This window comes from Anas acuta, chromosome 7 (assembly GCF_963932015.1).
Source record: "Anas acuta chromosome 7, bAnaAcu1.1, whole genome shotgun sequence".
Classification (NCBI taxonomy): domain Eukaryota; kingdom Metazoa; phylum Chordata; class Aves; order Anseriformes; family Anatidae; genus Anas; species Anas acuta.
Genome location: NC_088985.1, coordinates 7493512 through 7519458, shown reverse-complemented (window position 1 = coordinate 7519458; position 25947 = coordinate 7493512). Strand labels below are relative to the sequence as shown.

Here is a 25947-nt window from a genome sequence, read left to right as displayed (position 1 = left end):
CCCATAAGTTATTAATACCTATCTGATACCCACAGAGATTTTTGTCTTTTTTTTATTGAGTACAACAATATTGTCAAGTTGTCTGACAATATCAAAAAATGGATGATTGTTTCTGATCACCCCCACCGTATGGCTAACAATGGCAGCTTGTTTATAAATAATGTCATCTGTTGCCTCCTCTTGAGTGCTTTATCCCATTGACTATACTTCCCTCATCCTTTATTTGAGACATCTGTCAGTGCTGGTCCTGGTATATATAATGACTTGAGAGACTTGTACAAAAAGAGCTTATATAGTGTAATAGGCACGTACAAATATCTTCAGGAGTTTAGACTGAGCAATGTCACAGTGTGTTCCTAATGGTCTTTAACCTGCCTTGAAGTCAAATGTCAATTCTGAGTATTGCTGATGGGAAATGTCACACAGAAAATCTGGCTTAGAAAAAAAAAACACACTAATGATCCCAGTGAATGGCTACTGGTTCTTATGAATGTGCTGAATCTGATAAAAACAACAAAACACAACTGTATTTGAAATAACAATCTTACTTGGCAGGAGAATCTTCAGCTTCTGACAGGAAGTAATAAAGGTTTTGGACTGAGTTTTGTAATTATCTGCTGACTTTTCTATGTGTGTATACTAGTGTATACTAGTAACGGCACTGCAGGTTGTGAATGAGAGGATAAAAGGTAGGGTCTGTTGCTATAGGTCTGCCATGTGTTTACGTGGCAGCTTTACCCTCAAAGTTCTTCAGAGAAAAGTTTAGGAGTATATCACACCGCAGTATTCACCATACTAAAGTACTAAATACTAAAGGCAGAGAACAAGAACAAAGTTTTATTGGGTTGGATTTTTTGGTTGTTTCATTTTTAGAGCAAAAAATAAGTTATACCCAGGAGTTTCCACTAGAAAAAGAAGATATTGCAGCTTTTGCTAAGAGTGTCAATGGAGGAAGGTAGTCTACTGCTCTTTGAAACATCTTGGCTGATTAACACTATCAGTACCTCTGCTGACTGGGAGCTGTGGAGTCCCTGTTTTGAAAACTTGACTGGGATCTACTCACTTTGTCATCATTAACTTTGTAGAAGTCAAAATTTATCCCAAAGTCTTATAGTTTTAGAAATCCTACCAATTGATTCTCTTTGGCTGCAGTTGAGTTAGAAAACTGGGGCTCTTCTAGAACAGGAGGCGTAAGATTCTGTTAGTGACACCTGAAAGTCCATTTCAGCATCCAAGAGAGACAACACAGTTTTGACAGAAGGAGGGGAGAGGTTAATGTTCACATGTTTTTCCACAGGAGAAGCTTTTATTTTTATTGTGCCAAGTGAGAAAACAAATTCCTAAAATAAATTATTAACATGTAGAGCTCAGTCTTAATCCAAATAGAAAAGTGCCATAATCGGAGTTCTACAAAAATGGGCCATAATTACAGTTGCATCAGAAAAAAAGTGCTTTTCTAATTACAGCTAGTTACATGTTTTTTTGTTTTTTTTTGGGGGGGGGGGTTGTGTGTGTTTGAGAGGGCAGGAACCGGAGAAAAAGGTGAGCAAGAACAAAGGAGGCCTGCTTAAGCTGTCCAAAACTATTTTTATTGCACAGAGGTAATATAAATCATATAGTAGGGTACATCATTTTGAATCACAGCCCAAAATGCTCAGAAGCTCAGGCTTCTGATTTATAGCACTGTATGAACTGAAGGCACATTGCCAATTTTTTCATTCCTGTAGTGAATCAGGAAATATTCAGTACTTTTCTTGAATACTGTGAAATCTCGGTCTCTTCTTCAAGTACATTCCTAAACCTGGTAGAAGAGTTTTGCAACCCTGAGAATCAGAAAAAATATGTATCTTCAATTCATAGAAGGAGCAAGGATCTAGCTTCTGATCTTTGTGGCCGGGAATGTTAGGTTCTGTGACCCTGCATTGCTGTGGCTGGTGTAGCAGTCAGGTAACGCTTACTCAGCTGAGGTAGGTGCAGAGGAGTGCTGAACAAAGTGAACCACTGGTGCAGAACGGGGAATTGAAATCAGTATGCCAAAACTGAAGTGCTAGTATGACGGTGCTAGTATGAAAGTGAATGGCATATGATATGTAAATTGTGATTTGGCATACTTTGAGGAAACTTGATACATGTAAATGATGTCTGTGTTCTGAGATACTGATATTACCGTGTAAAATGTGTGGCTCAGTACTTCTGGATTGGTCCAGTTTCTGCATAAGCTTTCAATATATATTGTACTGATTAACTTTTTTTTTTTTTTTGGCTTGTTTTTCTTAACTGTCTTGTGCATGTTTGGCAATAATTAGCTAGAAGTCTGTGAACTGGCATGCACAAATGAAATGGACAGCTCCCAGATATAACACATTTTTGGAATGGAGAAGTTTCCACCAAAAAAAGTTTTTTTTATTTTCATTATCTATGTTTATTGCATTGGTAGGATTATTTGAGGCAGACTATACCAGTACTTACATTCTCATGCTCTGTCGTTGGATGTTAATAGCTTTCTAGTTTCATTAAATCTAATTTCAGAGCAGAGTACTGATGCCTTCCCATTCCTCCCTGTAAAGTGACATCACCTTATTTTGCAGTGTGTTTAATGAAGCTGTGACCCAAACTGCTTTTTACTGCAGGTCATCCATTCACAGGATTAAAGAGTAGTAGGGCTGTGATTTGAAAATAATATGCAAAATTAAGTAAACTTCCTGGCTTGGCTATTGCTACTTGCTCTGAGAAGTCAGTAGAGAATGTTGTGGTACCAAACCTAGAAATTGGATGGTGTTGGTGTGTAATAAGAGGTGAGTTGTTGATGAATTGTGCCTATTTTGGTGCTCCTAATTTGAGATAGGCTGAAAGAGGCATCTGTAAAGCAAGATGTGAGTTGGGACAACTGGAGCTAGACTCCTGAAATGATTAAGGTGTCAGTCTTCCAGCATGGTGGTTGGGTGTGTATTCTTGAATTTATAGCAACAGTCAGCTCCTGAGCCTAACAAACCAGAAGAGGAAGACATGAGTGAGATTTCAGATAAAGCAGAACTGAAACTGCATTGGTGATGTTAATGGGCAGATTTACAGATGTAGGAGGGAGTGAAAGAGGGCAGCATCGTTCAGGATGATGTCAGTACTGAAGCATGGGATAATATATTTAGCCATAAACGCAGTGTATAATGCAGTATCCTAAAGGGACATACTACACACTCTGAAGGATGTGGATGAGCTGTCCACCCATTCTTGGCAATATTCATGGTTTTGAAGTCCTGTATACCAAGGCTATAAAAATAAACATTTAAAGAATGAGGCATTTGGGAACCGAACTCACAGATGCGTAATGCTATAGATAAATACACTTATAGTCAAAGAATCAAGTAAAATCAAGAAAAAAAATATTGAGAAACAAACTCTGCCTACTCTTAATCTGGAGTCCCTGTCTCTTCATTTTCTATTTTGAGGCAGTTACCCAAAAGAAATAGAGAAGTCACAGGATTACTGACTCAGTGTTATCAGAGATGTTTTTTCAAGCTCACGTGTTGTTTTTTTTTTTTTTTTTTTTTAATTATTTTTGTTTATTTATTTATTTATTTATTTATTTTGCTGCTAGCTATTCCACTGTTTTCTGCTGGCCCTCAAACTCATCTTTCTCAGTAAAGTAAATAGCTCTTTAATAACATTTTTTTTTGGTTTCCTTCGGTAGTCCACCTGACCTCTTCTCTTCAATCTGTCACTTCCAGAACTGTATGTGTGTTTGGGGAGAGGAGATTATGCACCTGATGCACCTGTCCATACTTATTCTTGATGCTAATTACCTCTTCATTTGCATGGATATCACATTTCAAAAGGAGAATATATATATTATATATATAAATTTTAAAATATTTAGTCACCATACCCATGTATCGTCCTCTAATAAAATTGGTAAGAGGATATGTCACTGTAAAGCAGATCGAGGGGCATTTCATAGAATATGGAAAATGCAAGTCAAAATAATTTGCCTTCAAAACTTCCAACTGCTATTGCTATAATACTGCTGCACCAAGAATGTTATTGATGACTCTAAGTGGATCTGGTTTTGCTTTCTTGCATTAGCCTTCATTGGCAAGCTTTCAAAGGAGTTTGGATCTCTTGTATTTGCATGTGAACAGCTTTGAGCAGTTCCAGTAGGGCAGGCTGAGCTAGTTCAGGTGTGCTGCCCAGGGACCCGTTTTAGACAAGTGTGCACCACCAAAGCAACCAGCAAAGGAAAAGCAGGTGCATCATGAAGCTTTGCCAGGCAAAGTATTACTGCATCATAATGCTATCTACTGGACTGAAAGTGTTTTAATGCAGTGTTGTGTGCTGGTCTGAAGCCATCGAGGAAGGAAGCTAAGCATCGGACTGCAAACAGGCTGATGAATCAACCCCTTTTTCTGGCTCAGAGGGGATGTAGACCAGGAAATTCCTGCAGCTGTCTGAGGCACAAAAAAAGTCCGTGTGTGGCTTTGCCTTTTGTCAGAGATAATGCTGCATCTCCCCAGCTTTTAAAGGACAGTCCTGTAAGCCACCGTTAGATGCAATTGTGTAACTGTGATACTACAGGCTGAGCCTATGTTGCTAAATCAATGACCAGTTTTCAAACACTTATTAATAAAATATTCCTGGTCAAGTTTGGGATTATATTATGTAAGCTTTGTATTACAGTCTTGGAACAATTTGGACATGGGCCAAGAGGTAACGCTTAACCTGCTTTAGTAAGATGGTGGGGATGGTCATCCCTGAGTGCTGGCCAAGGCCCAGGGTAACCAAGTTAGCTAGTATGAGACCTTTTGGTGGCTACTGGTGAGAGGCTGCACTTCTGATTAGAGGAAACTCTTTTCCATGCCAGGTATGTCCAGATGTTGCCTCCAGAGGACAGGACTGGGCTGTACTGTGAAGGTGACAGATAACCTGGCTGTCTCTTCCTACATAAGACCAAACACTGCTAATACTACATCATGTCACTGCAGCATGGCATAGTTGGCATATAGTTGAAGAATATATAGAAGCTAAACTCAGCTAAGGTGGAAGTGGATCCTTTTAGCTATCAAGAACTTTATAGACAGTCTTGTGATGAGACACCATGGTGAGGAAGCTCAGCAATGCTTTGCTGTAATCCCTTGTGCATCTCAAAATCTCCAAAGAACACAGGAATCTCCTCACCTCTAGGAGCTCCCTGAGAACATCAAGGCCGTCTTCTCCAGTATGCTTACAATACTGTTTGAGACTTAATCACATTCCGCTCCTCAGCTCTTCTCTTCAGACACCCGTGGCTAGGCCCGTGCCCCATAAAAGGCAGCTGTCAGCTCTGTGGTTGGCAACTTTCTCTTCAGACTTAATGGAATTTTTTTATGATCAAGATGCAGGCCTGTGCCACAGCCCAGACTTTCCAAAGGGGGCAGTGTAAGACCATGAAATAAATTCCCCAGGAGCTAGGGACCCTCACAGACACCATATCCTGCTCCAGCTGCAAAATACATCTCTTTGATCTTGGTTCCCCTAAGATAAACAAGTAGCTGTGCACAGTTTTTCTTCTATTTTTCTACAAAAACAAAACACTTCACATATACTTCTTCCCTTGAGGGACGAGAGTACTAATGACACGTGACAGATGTTAGTTGTGGTTGCTTTGTACACTACTGGAAGGCACTTGGATGCTACAGAGGATGTTTATGGAATCAGAATGGTTTTAGAATTAGAGCTTACATTGGCATTTAAAGAAAAGGGAAAGTTAATCACTTGCTTTTGGTATTTCAGCCACTAAGTTGACAACTATTTTCAAACCATATGAAAGACAGGAGAAACTCAATGTGCGTTCGTACTTGATGTTCTGTGTCAATAAGTAATTCAAGGGAATTTGGGATCCAGTCCTTAATGGCGTGGTATGAAAAGTGCGCGTGTGAAGAGGGAGAGAAAATTCAAAGAGCTACTGAGGGAAGTAAGTCTCTACTTTCCTTCTGTTGCCCACTTGCAGTGTTGATAAAGATGATAATGGACCTGTACTGTGTATGTATCTATTTTGGTAACTATGATGCACAGAAAAAGCATTAAGCTCAAGTACTTTGTCTCCGGGGTACTTATTGCGCTAGTCTACAAAAGCAAAACCTGGGCTCCTAGAGCCTGTAATTTTCACCTACTCTTACGGTCAAGTGCCAATACCTGGGCTTTAGTTTTATTTATTATAGACAGAGTAAATGCAAACACAGGAAGGATCCTTAGCATCCTGAAGGGAAGTTACCTTCCTAGTCACAAGGTTCAACAATTCTTAAGTATAACATAGTCTGACATGCATCTCTCTTTCCCAAAGCCTTGCAAAAGAAGATGGCTTAGCCACTAGCTGGTGGATTTGGACCGTCATTTTGGTTAAAGATGTATAGCACCATTTTGTGTGCCTCAGAAGGAACATCTGTTTGGCAGCTGCTTCTGCTTTTAAATTGAATACCACATCCTACCTCTCTACTGTTTGTAGGAACTGGGGATGAGAGGAATTAGCTGTGGCTTGCTTCCATTTTTGTTGTGTGATTGGCTTATACACCAATGGGATGCCCAGTAATGCAGAAAGCACTCACCAAGCTTGGCTTTCTATCTGTCAGATAACCTGTATAACAAAAAGTATTTTGAAGTGTGTTCGAACAGACTGGTCATGCTCATGTTTTGGGAAAATAAGACCTAATCCAGTACTATGGAAGAGACTTGAACATCTCTCAAATCCACCAGGCAATGGAGCCTATCTTTAGATGCCTTGTGGAAAATCTTCCTGCTTCATATTGAATGATACAGGGTTTGTTGTTACTACAATTTATTCTTTGTAAATGGAGCTACTTTTCTGTAAAATGCCAGTGAAAAAGGACTTGTTGCTATTTTGATTTTGACTGGTTACCCCATTCACAATGACCAAGGGATTTTCTGCATACTCAGCTTGTAACTCTGCTGGTAGGCAGTCTGGGCACAGGCCTCAGCCACAAGTCAAGCTCAGCTCCCTGCTGCAGTGAAGCTGTAAAAATCCACAGTTCTTTCCTTTGCTATTCTCCCACATGGCTCTGAGGTCTGTGTGCATAGCTTGTGGCACCTGGCCATGGGAAGCTTTACTGTGCTGGCTTATGCTGTCAACAATTATGACCGTCCTTCTGCTGGTTGGTTTTACCCTGCCTTGCCATATTTTCATGCATACAAATTGCATTTGCTATAACCTAACTTCTCTCTTTAAGTACCATGTGGTAAGAACCAGACCTTGGACTGCCTGACACAATGAACAAAGAGGAATCTAAGGCATGTGGACTACTAGGGAAAGGAAGATGGTTTAGAAGGGGAGGCAAGAGCCAGAGTGAATTCCCATCACGTTTCCTACTCATGGGTATGAGCCTCAGTGCTACTGGTGCATGGTTTCAGATACCCCTTAGATGGCACATATGAAAATGAAGTAATTTCTGGCATGTACCACAGTTTGCTATAAAACCACAATTTTAAATTGTTTGTCCAATAATTTGGAAGTAAAGAGTTTTTCTTGTAGAACAAGATCAGACACAGCTGATCCACATGAAGACCAACTGAATAAAAAATTATCGTTCAACTGGGGCTGTTGTAAGTAAACACTTGTTTGTCTAGTTGTTTGCTAATACTTGTTTGCTCAGTAGCTTGAGTTCATTTGTGTCATTGAGACTTCTGGGTGTGGAGAAACTGCAGAAATGGGTAACAAGTAGCTGAATGCAGCTTTTTCAACTGATTTTGTTCAGCCTCTTTGAGAATTACTTGCTGTTAAAGGGAAACTTCAGTTTAGAAAAGATGGGGGATGCAAACAACAGGATTAGATTTCAAACTGTATGAGATTAGGATAAATGTTATCAAAAACACTTTCAAACAGAGCCATCTCTGAAAGCAATTAGCTAGGGCTTTTAATTGGTGGGGGCATATTTTTAAGGACCTCTTCTTTAATCTTTTATGGTAATCAGGCTCTCACATTTTTCAATTCAGCAATGTTCTCCATACAAATAACCAGTTAAAATTCTTAATTAGATTACAGTGGCTATAGAAAAAAAAATGTTCTAAAAGTAAAATTAGACTGTTATGACTAATGCTGTACAAATTAGCAGAAAGTAGCTCAGACCAATTTATCCCTGAGACTTGGCAATTAGGAGCACCTGCTATTAGTGCAGTTGCTAAAATTTCATCAATTAATCATTATTTCCTCGAATAACAAGTATAAAACTGAATGTTGTGAATATTGCGAGAATGATTAATTGCCAGTGGTAAATTGCTGACTAGCTCCATTATTACTTCTGTTTTAAAGATTTTTAGAAATGTGTCTATCAGCTTTTATGAATACATTAATTACACTAATGTGCTCGGTATCAGTTGGAATTTTTTTGTCCTGCTTAGCTGGTAGCATCTATTCTCAAACTTAGCAAAGTCTCAGAAAGACTTTCAGAGCATGAACAACATAATAGGATATTCTTTTTACCTTGACTTTCTTCTCCATTTCAAAATGGACCCTAAACTTAGACTTCCAAATCCTAATGCAAAGAGACTAAATCGATGTGTTGTTTTTTTTTTCTTCTTTCAAGTGTTGATTAATTTCCATCATCTGAAAACAGTGACCTCTGATATTAGCAAAAATACATAGTGTAATTAACATTATTGAATAAATTTATCTGTCCCAGTTTTATGAAATGGATTTGTCCTGCTTCTCTTTCAATGCATACATTAATATATGAAGGACGGTTATGCTACTGGCATGTAACCAAAATGGATATTTTAGTCTTTTATTTTTAAAGAAGCCTGTACTCCTATAGGTCTTAGATATTTTGAAAAGGTTACCGAAGTATAATATTCATTAATGGTCTAATAAATGATGTCACTTTAAGCCTTTTTCTTTACATTAGCTGAGGGTTGGAGTACATCTTATATTTAGCAAATTCAGGAGTGTGTGTAGTCCTGTGTAGGCATTGCAGAGGCATTGCAGCTTTAATAAGAATTGGAAAATCTTAAATTGGAAATCATATCATGAATGCTGTTGAATGAAACAACAGCAAATCCCTAAAATGCATGATACTCTTGTTAACCAGGTTCATAAGAAATGTAGGAAAATCTGGAATATATCAAGAGATACATTAAATGCTATGAAATTGCTAGAACTGTTTATCTTGGCTGTTCTGAGATGAAGTCACTGCATGGATGGAACGACTTTGAAGTGCAACTTGTGAAAACTGCCAGAAATTAAGATTCAACAAAGTTGGGAAAAAAAAGTTGTAAATCATCGGGGGGGGGGGGGGGGGGGGGGGAGAAGAAGGGGTGCTGAATGTTTTTGACATGCCTCAAAGATGTAAATGGAGAAAGTATGGCTGAAGTAAAGTATGGCTCTCCTCAGAACATCAGAGCTGTAAGGAAGAATCGGTTGCAAGTAACTCTTTAGCTTCCTGGAGATAATATACTTGTAAATCATGGCTGTAGTTTGTCATATTGCTGCTGAACAGGCAGTGCTAGTAAAAATTGCTTAGGTTACTTAGTTCCTTACAAGAGACAACAGAGGAGCAGCAGCAAATGCACAGCTACCATTTAAAACTAACTTAGCACCAGAAATGTTCCCAAAATTTTTATCTCAAGGGTGGCAGGAAGGCAGGCAGGGGAAGCTATGTCTGCAGTGGCTTGCTAGGCAGTGGAAGCTGTAGTTTCTGAAGCACCTTTTTTTCCAAACCTTAGCCTGGGTTGAAGGGAAATAAAAAGCAATGAAGCATTCCTGTGCAGTCACTATCATGGCAACAGTTGAAGTCAACCTTAAGCAACCAAGACATTCAAAGCCAAGTTCCTTTTCTGCATTGCTGTTCTGTCCAAGCATCCACATATCTTCTGTATCCATCATCTGAGAGTACCTGGCAAAGCAGGTCTGCTGTGATGAACTCTCCTTGATAATTAGTTCTTATATTCCATCAAGTGACTATTTGAAAGCAAATACGATGCTTGCTTACAATGCTTATCATGTTTCACTATATATAAGCACATTTCAATTATATTCCATAAGACAGTTACAGAAATTGATCTGAGTGCAAATATTTTACCTGGAGCTTAGATCTGAAGCATACAAACCATGGTGATGCGCACTGGATGCAGGGGGGGAAACCTGGCAATCGTCAGCAAAGAGGTGTCCGTGTACTGTATAAGCATAGTGAGGGGGTCCCTAACAACTCTTTCATGAAATGCAGATTTTCATGACATGCAGAGAACAAAGTGGTGTAATGAGATGCAGTATTCATCAGAGATTTCCCTTGATTACTTTTTTCTATGTTTATACATTGACCAGTTTATCAGTTTAAGCAAAGTGCAATACAAAATTCAGAACACCTAATGATGATCATGTTCAAAAGCATCAAGATATATGATGTCTCTCTAGCTAACATTTCCTTATCTCCCAGATTAAAGGCCAGGGACTCTTGACAGGTTGAAATCTTCACCTTCACCACCTTATCAAACATAAGACAAACTGAAGTTGTGTTTTCAAATGACCCATTTGTACAAGGGGTTTATGTGCCTGTCATTTCCTTTTCCAGTAACCTGAGGGCCTGTATACTTGTTCTCTGCCTTTCTTCCCTGTATTGACCTCACTCTTTCACTTCACAGATTTAGCAAATGAGGCTCTGTTTTATGTATGATGCAGTGCTGAAGCCTAAAAAGAGTCTCCTTGGTTACTTTGATATACCCTGGATCTGACTTACATTTGCACAGTTCTGCAAGTTATAAATAGCTTTGGTCAGGATGGGTGACTGACACTGTACCTCTTACATGAAGCTGCTGCCACACTATAGAGAGAGGAGTGAGCGCAAGAGGTGCTGTTTAAAGAAGAAACAAATCTAAAATCTTTCATACAGATGCTGAATGAAGTGGCACTGGTTTTAAGGAAGTTGCAGTGATTGACGTGAGTCGGCTACATAACCACGTAACAGTATAAGTCACCAGGGAGCTGAGATTCCAAATGCTTCTGGTAGGCATTCCCTTTGGTAGTCCTGTTGGCCTAGTTGGGAGGGAGTAATGAGGAAAAATAAAATTATTCAAGTCACTACTGTGTGGCATTTTTCTCTCCCTGCTTCTCTATATTTACACAAATCATCAATATTCAGTTTCAGTCATTCTAGATGTCTGTTCATTTCTTTTTCTTCTAAACATAAGGCAGGAAGAGTTACAAGTAGATTTTTTTTTCCATGACAGTTGCAACCATTTGGACTTGGTTAAAAGTTATGCTACAAAAGCTATTGCAATATTTCCAGTACACGCATTGCCAATATCAGAGAGAGAATGAACGTGTATCTTCACAAATATTCCTCCGGTAATTATAATGCACGCTTCCTTTGCTTCCATTTTTAGACCAGAAATGCATCTGCTCTAACTTTAAGCTAATTCCCCATGTTCTAGCTGCTATAGGCTTCTCTTCTTAAACCATGTTGTCACGTGCCTGCATTTGAGTTATGCTCCTAGCTCATTTGGAATGAATAAAATGTAGTTGAGAGCTGGCCCCAGAATGCAGTACTAGAATGAGAGCTGTGCTTTGCTTGTGTGTGTGTGTGAATCATATGCAAGGGGAAAAATCAACATAAATGTTGGCGGGCACACACCCAAAAATCAACTTTATGTGGAAATGTTTTTCTTGTTCAGCTGTTTCTACTGATGTTACAGCAAGTGGTGATAAGAAAGTTCTTATTTTCCCAGCAGTCATAGGACTCACCGCCTTTGACACTACACAAGCACCTCCATTTCAAGTCGTGATAGAAATGTAAGAAGAACCAGAGTAGTTATGATCCTCAGCTAGCTGGCAGTGCATTCAGGATAGAGCTTGTTGGCTTCTGTTAGAACAGCCCCATCTGTGTGTAAGACTGCTCCAACCCAATCTGCTGAGATGGATTGATCCAAACCATCAAGGCCAGAGAGCAAACTCTTTTGCCTGGTCAGAGAGCATCTCAGTATGAAAAAAGAATTGCCTTATTTCAATGATTTGTTGGGAACATTCCTGAGAGCTTGCAAGCATTCGCATACATGTCTCCATTTCTATATGTTAACATGTTTTGAATGTAACTGTTGTCATTCGTTCTAAAATTGCAGTGATATTTGAATCCATTTTAGATTTATACTAACAAATCTGTTTTTTATTGTTCTATACCAAATACCTATTAACTCATTTTGATCGAATATAATGATGGAAGTCAGAATCACCAAGTTTTCACGTTTCACCAAACAGCAGAAAAGTTGTCAGGTTGGATTTTAGATACCAGGGAAAGTCATAGGTGGGTAGGGAGAGCTACAAGCAAAGTTTGGATATACCTTCTTAGGTACTGAGGTCAGTGAATTACAACACACCAATCTTGAAATGAGTCAGTTACCCCAGTGGGGTTTCTTGAGACCGATTAAATTGGTTTCACAATAGTACCCTTTCTGATGTATTCCCTATGATAATTTAATTGTCAAATACTTACTTTTCATGAAATATCTCTTGGAGTCGTCACTTGCTTGGTATCACCATGTCTTGTGGGAATTAGAAGGGCTCTTTAAAATAGCTTTGTAGTTAGGATGCATTTCAAAGATTTTCATGATACTGCAGAAAGTGGAGAATGTAATTCCAAGTGAAGGTCTGCAGACAATTAGCATAAACTACATTAATGTTAGCACTATGTTGGGTTTCCTGTTCTGAGAAATCAGAATAGTCAATACAAGGCTAGTTTCTCTGAATGTAGGCAATAACTGAAATACTCCAAAATTATCATTATAATAGACACCTTGGGAACCCACCAGAACAAATGAGATTACATTTTGTGCACAGCCTTGTTAGAGATGACTGACTCTGTTCCCTTCCTTAAAGTTGTTTCACTTGCACACACATAGTGGGAAGTAATTGCCTTGTATTGTTAGTTCATTTTTCAGTACAAATTGATCTCATTAAAATTGGCTAGTGAGACTTAATATGGCAAACTCTTCTAGAGAAATATGTTGCTGTGTGTAAACAGGCGGTCTTAGTTCTGCCTTTGCTGGCGTGCAAGGCAAAAATCACAAGTTCTCTGTTCCAGCAATAGCAATTACACTGCATACCATGCAACAATATGTCATCACTCCTTACTTACAGCAACATGGTAAGGCTTGCTGATCTTACCAGTCTTCTAAAAATATCCTGGAAACGTTTAAATTTCACAAGGGCAAACTACCCTGCTGTACCTCTGCAAGTCATAAGCAGCCAGAACACTAATTTCTCAGGTGAGAGAGTTAAACTGCGGTGAGCGTCAGCATGATTTATAGATCTTGATTTGTTTAGGCAAAGGGCAGTGTGTCTTTGTGTCATGTATAGGTTGTGCATATCTGCAGAGACGATCAGTATTTGACTTTACTTTGTATTCTTGAGTTACTCTGCTCAGTACTGTTTGCCTTCAGCAAACATTCTTCACTGTTTTGCATTAAGCATTTTCAGTGATTGATAGTTTTCTTGTTCAAGGATTGATAAATGTGAATCTGCTTTTCATCTTGGCCTAAAGGGACCCTTGATGGAGTGGAGCTTTTAGGGTTGTTTTTTCTATAAGCTTTGAAAAGAGACTGAAGGACTTGATGTTGAGTCACTGGGGAATTCGAGTTACAGCATGTGGCTCAGTCTATCACTCATTATGTAGCATAATCAACTAAGTGGCCAGTTCTGATGGGAGTAAAAATGCTGTCAGTTTTCTTGGAGAACATCAGTGGATGAATATCCTTCAGCAGACTTCTAGATGAACTCCAAGCTGCGAAAAAAAAAAAAAAAAAAAAAAAAGTGCTGTGTTAATGAGAAAAGCAACATCATGGGAGGCTTGTGGAGAAGCAGGGAAAAAGAATGGCACGGGGAAGGCATCTTTGTGCAGATCAGAAGTATTTTTGGTGGGTCTTTGGTGGTAGCAGTTCTTGAGGTCTTCACTAAAAACACTGGTTTGAACTGTTGAAAGGCACACCTCATAGGTGAGCTGTACAAGTCAAACCAATGGGGTTAGTCCCAGCAGTATGGTGCTGAGAGGGGAGCGATGAGAGAGGAGATGCTGATTCCACACAGGCAAAGCACCAGCCTGCAGTGTACCTGGGCAGTGATCCCTACTCCTGCCACCTCAGCGGGATGCTGCTCCAAGCCTCACAACTGCCCTTGTCCTCTAGCTGTGCCCTGCTGTGTTTGCCCAGCTGCCTGCCCCAGCGCTGCGCTGCTGCACGGGGAAGGTGTCCTGTGAGCAGGCCAGCAGCACATGAGTGCTGTCCTGGCACGTCCCTGCTGCCCGGTGGCTGGCTGTGTCCTGAGAATAGTCTCCTTCCAGAGACAGCTGGGGAAAACCTAAACAAGGAAAAAAAATGGGACAGCCTTTCTAAAGGAAAAGTGAGGAAGGTAATGAAGGTTCTGCAGTCCCTTGTCCTTAAGGAGAATTTGGGGAATGTGAGTAGGTTTGGGGACTGAGCTTTTTATTTTCTGTGGTATGGGGTTCAAAAAAGAGGTCAGGAAATAACCTGATTGTCAGAGTACTATGCCGTGTCTCTAGGGTATACTTTTATGGACTTCTGTTATTTAAAACAAAGTACAGGAAAAAGTGAAGTCTTAACTTTGTTTTTTTTTTTTTTTAAAAAAAAGACAAGAATTAGTGTCCTAAATTGAAACATGAAGGCCTTGTCTGAACATAGTTTGGAAACAGGGCACAACATAAGGGGAAGCAATCAACTAAATAGATGCTAAGGCTTAGGTTATAAGATGATTATTTGATTATTTAAACCTGAACATCCAGGAAAATTTTAGCAATGAAAGTATTGAAAATAATAAATGTGCAGAACATTTAAAAAAAAAAAAAGAAAAAAAAAAAAGCACCTTATGAAGTTACCACGATAAAAATCAAAACCTTCTGATGATAATATAGCTTTTCTATCATAAAAATGTAAATGAGGGCTGCTTATTGCAAAGCCAATTTAAAGATTCAGCTGAACATTAAATAATTAAATACACCGTTACACTAACAGAAGGAAGTTGGACATTTCACTGGTAGAGAACAGCTGCACTTCCTCAAGCTGAAGGTGGCGTCTTTGGCTAATACCTGTAGCCTCTTCCTTCTGCTCTGGGGGGTTCTGCTTTCCCTGCTGGCATAAAATCTCACGTCTCTTATTGTGAATTGGGAGAAAAAAAAAAAAGCCTTTAGTAAAAAAATAAAATAAAAAAGTTACATGCTTGAAACTGACAGTAGTATAGCTGATAGGGACAGCAGCAAAGTCCGAGTATAATGAAAGGCTTAGTTTCAATATCATGCAAATAATATAGAATGTACAAGTATGCAAGAGAGAAAGAAAATGTTTGATGTGTCCCATACTATCTTAAATACAAACATTCCCCAAACTGATTTCATTTCTCCTGTTCAGCTCATTTATTTTTTGTTTTTATTTTTCCTTTTGCTTCCATCCTTATTATTTGCCTTAAGTTTGCATTTCAAAAGTGATAAGAAGTGGTAGTCCTCAGCAGCCACATGGACTGTAGTTGTTACTGCAGAACTGAGACTGCTTTCTGAAAGAGAGAAGTTGCATGTTTATGCAGGAGATGCTCTGCTCCAAAGGAATCATGGCTGTGGTATGTGGGAATAGTGAATCACAGCAGCTGAGCCAAAAAACTTATTTGCATGTGTTTCTCATTTCCCAGATGAAGGGACACCTTTTTGGGTACTATTTGAGTGGCAGTGATTAAAGAGGATTTTCAGGTTAAATGCAGGTACTCTAGTTTCCTCTGTGCAATGGTGGATATGAATTTGCAGTGGGCACCTTGCCATCCATTAAGACAGCCAGCTTGTTTGTTTGCTGCAGAAGGAAATGACACCTTTTGAACCCTTCTCAGTCATCAAGTAAGAGCCAAGAGTTAAAGAAAACTACTTACAGAAGTTGTGGAAGAAATTATACACAATAGGCATCTCAGAACATCTCAAATACCTCTGAAGTTATTTTTGTTTTGTGTAGCAGTGGCACTTAAATTTCTCAAGAAACAATTTCTTTGAACTATCAGGTCTGAAAAACATTTGTATGGAATTTAAAAAATGTATTAATTTTGAAGTTGGGGTAAATTTTCATTTAGGGGCAGAGGAATTATATATCTACTTGTAATAAAACGTAAGCGATTAGCTGGTTTTCATTGCAAGGAGCAAACATTGCCACCCATGAAAGGAAAAGCCCATTTGTATTAGAACTTAGTAGTAGCTGTTGTTATTGACTTCTTAAAGACAACTAGTATGCCCTGCTGCAACGCTAGTAGGGGGCACCATGTTATATTTGATGTTATTGGCAAGCTGTGAAATAACATTTTAAAAAGATCAATTTATTTTACTTTAAGCAAACTGTTTCCAGGAGACACTTTTTAAAATGAATTTCATTCCACTGTGCTTCTTTTCCTCTATACCAACTTTTGCTAAGATGTGTGCTTTATGTGGGGGTGGGAAAGCAGACTTCACTTTAATAAAAAAAAGAAAAACAAGGCTGTTTCATGCTCACACCTAGATACAAAATCGAAGTGATTCTTATCAGGAGTTAAGTCTAACACCACAGAAATCAAGGCAGCTGTGTAAGATGAAACTGGGAGGTGAAACCCAACCCTTAAGCCTGTGAATGGAATTGGACAGTAACGCACATGTGAAACAATAGGGTTAAGGCAGGAATGGCCAATGTTTTGCACACCTTGAGATGTCCTTTGCTTCCATGCAGGTAATGGGGTGAACACACCAAGCTGTCTCTGCGCATTGCTCCTGACCCAGTGATCAGAGATTTCCTCTCCCTGCCCCAGAAAGGTGCTGGATTTATCCCCATGGAATGATAGCTCCGGTGTTTTTGTCCTACCAACAGCTGAGGTCTGCCAAAAACTTCCAGAAAGGTTCACCAATCCCTGGTCATCCCTGATGTGAACCAGAGCCCTTCCAGTGGTTTCAGCTGACCCTTACTTTTCCATGCTGAGGCTGTGCTTCCACCCTCAAACAGAATAAATGTGGATTGCCTAGTGTGCTACTATCCCAACTTTTTTTTTGAGACTGAAATTGTATTTTACCACAGAAAAGTAGAATTCAATCCTTTTTTTCTCTTTAGTCTCACCTTTATCAATGTCCATAGAAAAGAAGTTAAAATGACCAAAATTAGTACCTTGAAACCTTTAATCAAGCTGTTGGAATGAAAACAGATTTATACCTCAAAACTCTTATCTGCAAAAGGCAGCTAATATAATCTATTCTTTAAAAAAAAAAATCAAACCGTTGAAGTGAATTTTCTTTAGAAGAAGAATTAGAGCAAAGTAATAGCTTAGGGCCAACCCCCCTCCTTTACATTCCTTGTTTTTTGTGGAGGCAGGGCAGGTGTAGCTGTATGGTTACAGAAGATGGGAGCAGCAGCAGTACAGGTCTGTGGTCTGCCATTTCAGCTCACGGTCCAGCAAAAGCCTCCCCTCGCCCCCTCACCTTTGGTCTATTACAGGAGCTAGGACAGAGCAGGGGGGAAGATACCAAGCAACCTGTTTCTCGTGCAGCCCTTACCTGGTCCACTGGGAGGTGCCTCTGCCCATGGCAGGGGGGCTGGAACCAGAGGACCTTTAAGGTCCCTTCCAACCCAAAGCTTTCTATGATCCTTATCACACAAGCAGCAGGTCCTTTCCCTACCAACTCTGTGGGGCCGGTTCAGTCCTGCACCTTTGGAAGGGAGCAGAGGAGGGTTGGGGCACCCGTGGGAAGCCAGGCAGAGCCCTCTGGACAGCAAAACAAGCTGAGATATATCAAGTGCTGGCAAATGTGTGGATTAAAATTTGGGTAGGGGTGTGCAGGGTGAGAATTTAAGCTTGAGTTACTGTAATTATCTTTGTTTCAAGATTATCAGCTGCAGGTAAAGCAGCTCATGGGAATGTGATATTTAAGCAAATGCCCTACCACATTCAGCTCAATGTATTCTATGTTTGGGTAGGAGCACCATGTTGAACTAGTTATCCTAAGCCTATGTTTCACACATTGCAGCTTAGTCAGGACAGCAAATATCTCAGTAACACCACCTGAAATATCTTGGCATATATATGACAGCTCATTGAGAAAATATGCTGTAAAATTGATGACCTGACTCCATTACCCAAGAATAAAATTGAGTCAGTGTAGCGAAGTAAACATTGCTAAGGGTGTTTGGATGCTGTTACAGGAAATGAAATCCACCCCATATATGGCAGTACTTATTTTTATATTCTGTGTGCTTCAATAGGAAATGAGCTCATATTTATTTATCTTCTCTCTGTAGGAAGAGGAGTAGAGCTCTAGAGAAACTACAGAACTACAGCAGCAGTCTCCAAAGGTTTTCATCCTAAAAAGCTGTATGGTATCTGAATCCCTGCTGCCTCACCTTACACTTAGGCTTCTGGATAGGATGGAGGAGGCAAAACCTCTTTGAGAATCTCTTTCTACTTGCAGTTACTTGCTGCAGCATGCTTGCAAGGGAGCGAAGTGGGGGAAGCAAGAGCGCTGTTGCTGGGTAGCATGCAACAGCTCACTCCTCTCCTTGTTTTTAGCAGTGGAGGGTCAGGCTGAATCCCAGTGCTGTATTCCAGGCACCACCTTCAGATGGGTGGGCTGGGGAGGGAGCTATGCTGTGGTGGATGAGCACAGGCAGTGTTTCAGCACCTCGCACCATTCTCTGCTTATGGAGGTTTACTACCCCAGCAGCACTGCTGTCACCTTGGTCAAGGTTTGTACCCCGCGTATGTGGTGCAAACTGCCCCAGAACAGAAACATAGGCAGGTTGCAGCAGCCAGATCATTTGCCACACTCAAACAACAACAAAAACACTACTGAAAAAAAACAAAACCCACACCAAATCTAGATTTCATTTTGTTTGCTGTTGTGATGGCTAGTCTCCAGAAGGGGAGAAATTTAGCCAAAAAAAGACCATTCTACATTAAATTTCATAGAGCCTGAGCTAATTTATTTAGCATAAATTATTTCTGCACTTCGTGGGGATAATTTAGCCTCCTGACCCTCCTCAGTTGTTTGTCCAATAGGACTTTTCTGGCTGCAGCGTAAATGTCATCAGAAATAAAAGTACCTGATATATTGCTCAGGGACATGAACTTCAGGTGAACTTGTGACAGTTCTGGACATCTTTGGATTCATGAATGAAATTGATGTTAGTTCTCACTAATCAATCCAAATAACATAATATAGAAATGAGAGGGAGGGAAAAACACCGCTTGTAATTTCCTTCATTTCCACCTTAGGATCATCTTTCTGCATTAGAGATTAATACCATTTTTAAATATCTGTCTAAATATCTGTCATTTTATGTATCTGTCTTGACCTGGTCTTCCTTAAGTGAATAGCTTCCAGTGCAAGCTGGAATGGAATATAAGACATGCTCTATTCCTTATCTTGACAACTTATTCATGTACTGCACTTTTCTTCTTCCTTCATATGACCGTAGTGCCCAGGACCTGAAAGCTTTTCCCTAACAAATCATGATTAGCCTGTAGAGCTAGCTATGGTTGAGAAACATTTGCAAGCTTGGACCTTAAAAGGGAAAGCAAATAATGGAATGGAAAATGTTTATTCAGATAATTCAAGAATATATGTATTTGCCAGATATGTTAGTTGAGAGTTTTCTTTTTATTATTTTTTTCCCTACTGTAACACTCAAATGTGATAGTGGAAAAATTATCTTATCCCGTTTCTTTATTCCAAGCTCAGTGCTTGTTTGGACTCCACAAGTTTAAAAAACACTTTCTCACAGAAAGCTGCTTATCTAACATATGGTCATCACTGCTGCGGTGACAGAATGCTTCATAAGCATAAATGGTCTTTATTTCCACCAAATCACCCTGAGGTGAGAAGGTTTTCAACCGTGCTGAAAAGGTGGGGAAGGTGGAGAGAAGGGAAACAAAGTGCCTTGCTTGCGTTCCTCAGCTACCTGAGAGGCAGCTGAGAATCCAGTCCTTCCTTCTCTGGTCTGTGAAGGAGCTTTACCCTGGCTGCTCAGCAAACACCAGGGAACGTGGTGTCTTGGTCCAGCTGGGTGGAAATGCAAAAAACCCAGGTGGGAGCGCTGGTATATGTCCCTGTTGCTCTTAGCCAAAATGCTGATGGAGGCATTGCACCCAAGGACACATCTGCAGAAATAGGACCATGTGCGTGGAATGTGTTCTGCATCCAATCGAAAGGGTTATTGAGCTCCTCTTATCTTTCAAAGCAATGGATTTGGCCGACAGCCTTTGTGTCACCAGTCTACACAATCCACCACGAGAGGTGGAATGCCAGCTAGAGCTTCTCCTTAAGGCCAGTGGGCTGAAAGCATTTGACCACACAGCTTGAGTTTTTGTATTACGTCTTTTCTGGATAAAAGTCTGAGTACTCAGCACTAAATAGTTGTAATTAGGCACTTTGGGTTTTTTAACTGGTATCTAAAATACGCATATATACATGAATCTATTGTAAATGGATTATACATTTGTTTTAGTCATGCTAACAACAAATACTCAATTTCCTTAAGACTCCCTTCAACATTTCTTTTCTCTTTTTAACAGTTCCTAAGCATAATGCAACTCTGTTTTCCAACCTGTCTGTAACTGTGGCTTAAGTATTTGCTTCCTTTGTTAACAAAAAGAAAAATTGCATCAATTTTATCAAGCTACTGGTAAAGTACATAGCTGACTGTAATTAGGATGCTGAATTACAGAAGTGATCTAAAGAATCCTGTTAAATGTCATCGTTCCTAGCAAAGAAACTGCAGAAGGTGAAATGGAAATATAATTTTGAAAGGAGAGTTGAGTAATTTACTTAGCTATTCAGTCATGTTCACTGATGTACTCACGATTTGTATTTTAATTTAACAACTTGTGTTTTCTTTCTTCACTGAAAGATTAGAAAGAATCTTTGATACAAACCATGTAATCCTACGATAGCCTGCTCTTTGTTTAGCAGCTGTTATGGCACTCTCCGTTCCTTTCAATAGTTGGCACAATGCAGGTAATGACGAGGTGCTTGATGACAAATCCCTTCATTGTCACAGTGATTTTGTATGCTGGATTCTTCATACCTCTGCAGAGTAAACCCAGTGCTGATTACAGTTTAATTATCAATCATTTTCAAGTTTATTTCAAAGGAATATGAATTTCCTTCAGAATAAGTTGTCCTGCAAGCTTATCTGTAAGGATGTAGCCTATATTGTTAATTCACTGGAACTAGGTGCCTATCCTCTTGAACATAAGAACAGCTTTTTGGATTGGATTGCAAGATTGAAGCTTAACTAAGAATACCTGTATTCTGCAGAGAGGAAACATTATATGAGGAAGCTCTGCTTGTATATAGCACCATTTGGGAATTAATCTTGTAATCAAATTGAATACAGGATTAGTTCTGAAACATGTTTCTTATATCTGACACCCATTACACTAACCTACACTTCTAACAGCCAGGCAGCTCCTTCAGAGAAGTGTAGTCATCGTTCAGCTGCTATGAGATGGCAAATAAACAGCAATGAAGACTTGGCCCTGACCTCCTCTTTCTTTGCTTTAGAACTGGTGAGAGCAAACCTGGCCTGTACTCAAGACAGAAATGATTACGTAGTTCATGCAATCATTCAGATACATTTTATTCTGCTTGCTTGTTCCCCATGCCTGCTCTAGGCTTACTTGAACTCATTGCATCTTGGGCATGTGTGTGACACCCCCCCCCCCCCCCCCCCCCATTCTGCAGAGAGGAATTTGACCTTCTGTTCTTACTTTCTCTCCACGAGTGAGATTATATACTCATTAGCACAACTGTGTAGCCACAAAAAGCCCCTGAGCAATGTACAATGCGAGGTGGTGCTTTTGTTTTTAGAATGTTTTCTTTTACATCCCTTTTAGAAACATTTCCTTAGATGCAGAACTGTCTGTATTTCATAACATAAAATCAAATGCAGGTTCAGTTGTGAAGGAATTTATCCCTATAGACATAGAGTATAATACTGAATATATCAACTATATCTTTCCTCAATATGTGCAGGATTTTGAAAGAAAAGGATCAAGCAGTTCTTTAAAGTTCAGATCCTGAAATCGATAAATTTTCATCTGCTTCTATCTGCCCTCCCCCACCTGGCGCCTAACGATCTCTAAATATCTTTAGACAGAAAAATGCATTGTAGTATTTTGGACTGACCTGGTTTGAGGATAAAGTACACTGTGCAGAAGAAACAGAAAAGAAAGTGAAAAGAACACAAAGGCAAACATTCAGGGGTGATCAAACGTGCCATATTTGTGGATGGACAGGATGTCAGGGTGAAACAGACTATGAAAGCATTAAGATCTGGCAATTGAAAGGAAAGTAAAGAGCGCTTTTGATAGTTAAACATTGAAACTTTATTGAAAAGGGGTTGGGGTTGTAATGAAAACAACATCTGGCTGTGATTGCTAAAACTTGATTGCAAGAGGGAAAACTGAATGATGTTATCTCACGCTGATTGACATTAAAAAAAAAAAAAAGAAAAAAACACTTGAAAAATGGACATAAAAAAGGAAAGTTAGACAGATGTAGCAAAGCAACAGCTGTTGGAGATGGACAAGCTTTCCCTGGGGATGTATTGCCAAGGAGAAATAAGAGTCTTATTCTGATTGCCTGCTGCTACAAATCAGTATTAGCTCCACTGGAGTCAAACTAGTGCCAGTGTAAAACTGGCATAAGATCAGGATCGGGTATTGAAAGTAAAGGGATAGAATATGACAAACTTCTATCAGGAATCTAATTAGTTTGGCATTATTGTCATGTATAGTTGAGCTTGTAACCTTGGATTGTTTTTTATGATTGATGAGTGTACTCAAATATTGGTAGCATGGTCAGATTATTCCACCAGGTGAAATACCAGAGATATAAAGCAGAGGGAAGGTTAGGTATGGATTCCTCCTGTTGTACATCATCTTGGTGAGAGAAAGCTGGTACTTACTTATTCCCAGTGATATATGGGGGTAAGATGAGGCAGAAGGAAGATGACTTAAGCCTGCTGTGCTCATCTTCTTGAAGGTTCCTCAGCGATGGTTCCCATTGATGGGGGTGGGTGTTGCCCAAACCAGGATTGCCTGGCTTTGGGGCATACCCAGCTCTGGAGTGCTCTCCACAATCTGCAGCCCAACACGCTCATACCTCCAGGCTGGTGGCACACAGGCTCATGGCAGAGCCAGCAGGTTCCTGGTGTGCAGCTTGCATGAAAAAACAGACGTGCCAGCTTCCTGCTGCTGTTGGTGGTTATAAAGCTGATGTGAGTTTCGACTTTGCTGAGCTTCCCCCAGTATGACGAACTTCTCATGTGTATATGAGGCATGTCCAGCTGACTTAGAGTAAGTCCTACGAACAGGAAAATGGGCTTTCTGGTCAGCCGTCCCTGTTACATTTTTCTGAAAAGTTCTTTGCTTGATGGGCAGTTTTGTTTTCACTCTAAACTGCGACCATGTGTTAAGGGAGAGCAATTTCTTAACATCTTTTTTAATTTGCTCTAAAGCAAGTGGGGCTGCTCTGTTCTGGTGAATAATCTTCTGTCCTGTACTTCATGGACAAACACTGGCTGCAAGACAAAAAATGGAAGTAAATATGTGCAGACTTACAAAGCTGTGGTAGGGAAAGGGAGGTATTACAGAAGTAGGAAGGGGTGGATTATTGGAAAATTAAAATGGATTTTTGAAATAATTGTTTAAGAGGCTGTTGGTAATGAAATTGTTTTAACACTGTTTCGTTTCTATGTGACATGAAAAAGCATAAGCTCATAGTACTCTCTCACAAGCCAGAGAGAGGGCAGGAGGAAGAGTGTTGGGGAAAGGTTGGTATTTTGAGAATTTGCATTGTCTACTTCACACAAGTGTCTTGTATTCGTAAAGCTGAAATCAGGAACCTGCACACGCACACCAGTTCAGAGCAATGCATTCAGTGTCTTCTCTGCTACTCAATGGAAAAATATAAGGACATGAGAGAGACCAGCCCTCCAGCACAAGCACTGAAAGTTCACTGCCCAGAGCAGTGATGGTACCTTATTTGTGCTGCCCTATCAGGGCAGGGTAGCGGGACTGAAGATAATTCCATTCAATTTTATCTGTTCTCAGAGAAAACACGAGATTAAACAAGTCTCACCACAGCTAACTATTGGCTAAGAGAAGAAAGGATGAATGCTCTGCCTCCCTTTCTCATCAGGCAGTTAACTGCATGCTTCCTTTACCCACTGTATGTACTTTGTGCTTGAAAAAAATTCTTCAAGCTGACAGGAATAGAAGTAATGTGTCTCATCAATCGGGCTTTCATCCTGTTTCATCAAACTTAAGCTTTTTTTTCCCTGGCTTTCTGGCTTGTTTCTGAATCTTCTATCTCTTCCTCTCAGACCTTTTCCCAAGAGTGTGTTCTACAGTGGTTTCCTTCTACAGAAACTAGTTTTATGGGATTTATAGCATAGGGGGACCTGCTTTACATTGACCATTAGCCCTTTGGCATCAGCCCATCCTTTCTGTGCTAAGGCAAAGAAAGATCTATTCGCTTTTTGTATTTTGTGCTATTGTTCACAAAGTGTGGCATTGAGCTCAAGGGGGTCACCAAACTGAAAGCAATTGCATAGTAGTGCGTCCTTGCTTTACAGACAGAATGATTTGCAAATAAATTATTGGCCATGTTAAGAAATAATGAAAAGGTCCATGAACCCCCTAGTAAAAGCTTCTTTCCAGGAAACAAGCGTCATCCAAGTAGTTCTGAGGATCTAGGTGGTGAGGCAATAGCACAAAAATTTTCCTCCCAGTTTGGATCCATTTATGCTTATTGATTTTAAGTGTATTTTGTGATAGCTGGATCCAGTCATACCTAGAGGCTTGGCGCTTACGTTTGTTTTTTATTGCTGTCTGTAAATAAACCCTTTCTGCTTCTCTGAACTCGGGGATTCTTATCTTAATCTTTACCATCTTCCAAGAATTATTTAATTATTTAGTTAGTTATTTCTCTAGAGTGGGGAAAATCATGGCAGATTGCATTCGATATTGCAGATTGCAGGGTTATCATAGGGGAATTTACTTGTGTAATGATCTGATCATTAAATAAAAGTCTAATTCCTTGAAACTTACTTTTGTGGCAAAGGCTACTCCTTTTTTTCTAAGCAGTGTCTAAAATAATGGATCCTTGAGCTGGACTGGAGTGTCTTGCTCATATTTAAACATTACTTGGTAATAATTTTATGCATCATGTAAATCTTTACATAATGAAGTGTTTTGACATTCATCTCATGCCGTTACATTTCCTTTTTGATGACAAACTAAACTGTCACCGGTGTGCGTAGCATTCCAAGTGCCCTCTACCATTCCGACCTCATTTGCTTTGAACTTGCGTGGTTGTATTTTAAATCAGGAAGGTAATATCAAAGCACTCATCAGAAATATCAACTTTTGAATACTTAATCTTCCCCAGTGGGAATACCTGGGTTAAGCATGGCTCTGATGTAAAGAAGTGCTGCTTCCCTATTGCCTCTAAAAGGACTTGCTCCCTGTCATTCCACAACTGAATTTGACCCTCTGCTTGTAAGTCCCCACTCTTCTTTCCTTCTAATATGCAATGATCTGTGACAATAGAAATAATGTTCAACCTTGTTTTGTCTTGTTAACAGCATGTGGTTAGAATATTGCACTACCATTTCAGTATTATTTTTACACTTGTCCCCTACTGTCTTGGCTGGTTGCCAGCACAGTGATTTATGCTTTGTTTGCCTCCAGATGTGATTATTGCTTTTCTTTCCTGGTTGGACTATCTGAGTGAGTTCTTCACAGATTTAAATGCCTGAGCACACAAATCAGGGACTTGTTTAAACTAATTTGCAGTGAAAATGGGCACAGAACTTCCTTAAGGAACAGAAAGCCCCTGGACAGAAGTTTAATTTCAATAGAAATTTTTAAACTAAATTATTTTGGCTTTAAATGATGATGATGATGTAAAGTAACCC

The 25947-nt window shown here is 39.7% G+C and overlaps 1 protein-coding gene across 3 annotated transcripts in view; it reads left to right on the top strand.

Annotated features, from left to right (window-relative positions):
* The window catches only part of CABCOCO1 (ciliary associated calcium binding coiled-coil 1), a 263070-nt gene that overhangs the window by 122064 nt on the left and 115059 nt on the right, over window positions 1-25947 (top strand). Inside the window, exon 1 of one of the 3 annotated variants that reach the window (XM_068689323.1) lies at window positions 13142-13233. The exons of 1 other annotated variant lie outside the window; for it this stretch is intronic. The gene's annotated coding sequence lies outside the window, so the exon portion shown is untranslated. Of the gene's footprint in view, window positions 1-13141; window positions 13234-25947 lie in introns of those variants that run through there. One more of the 3 variants, XM_068689325.1, reaches the window with a different exon arrangement.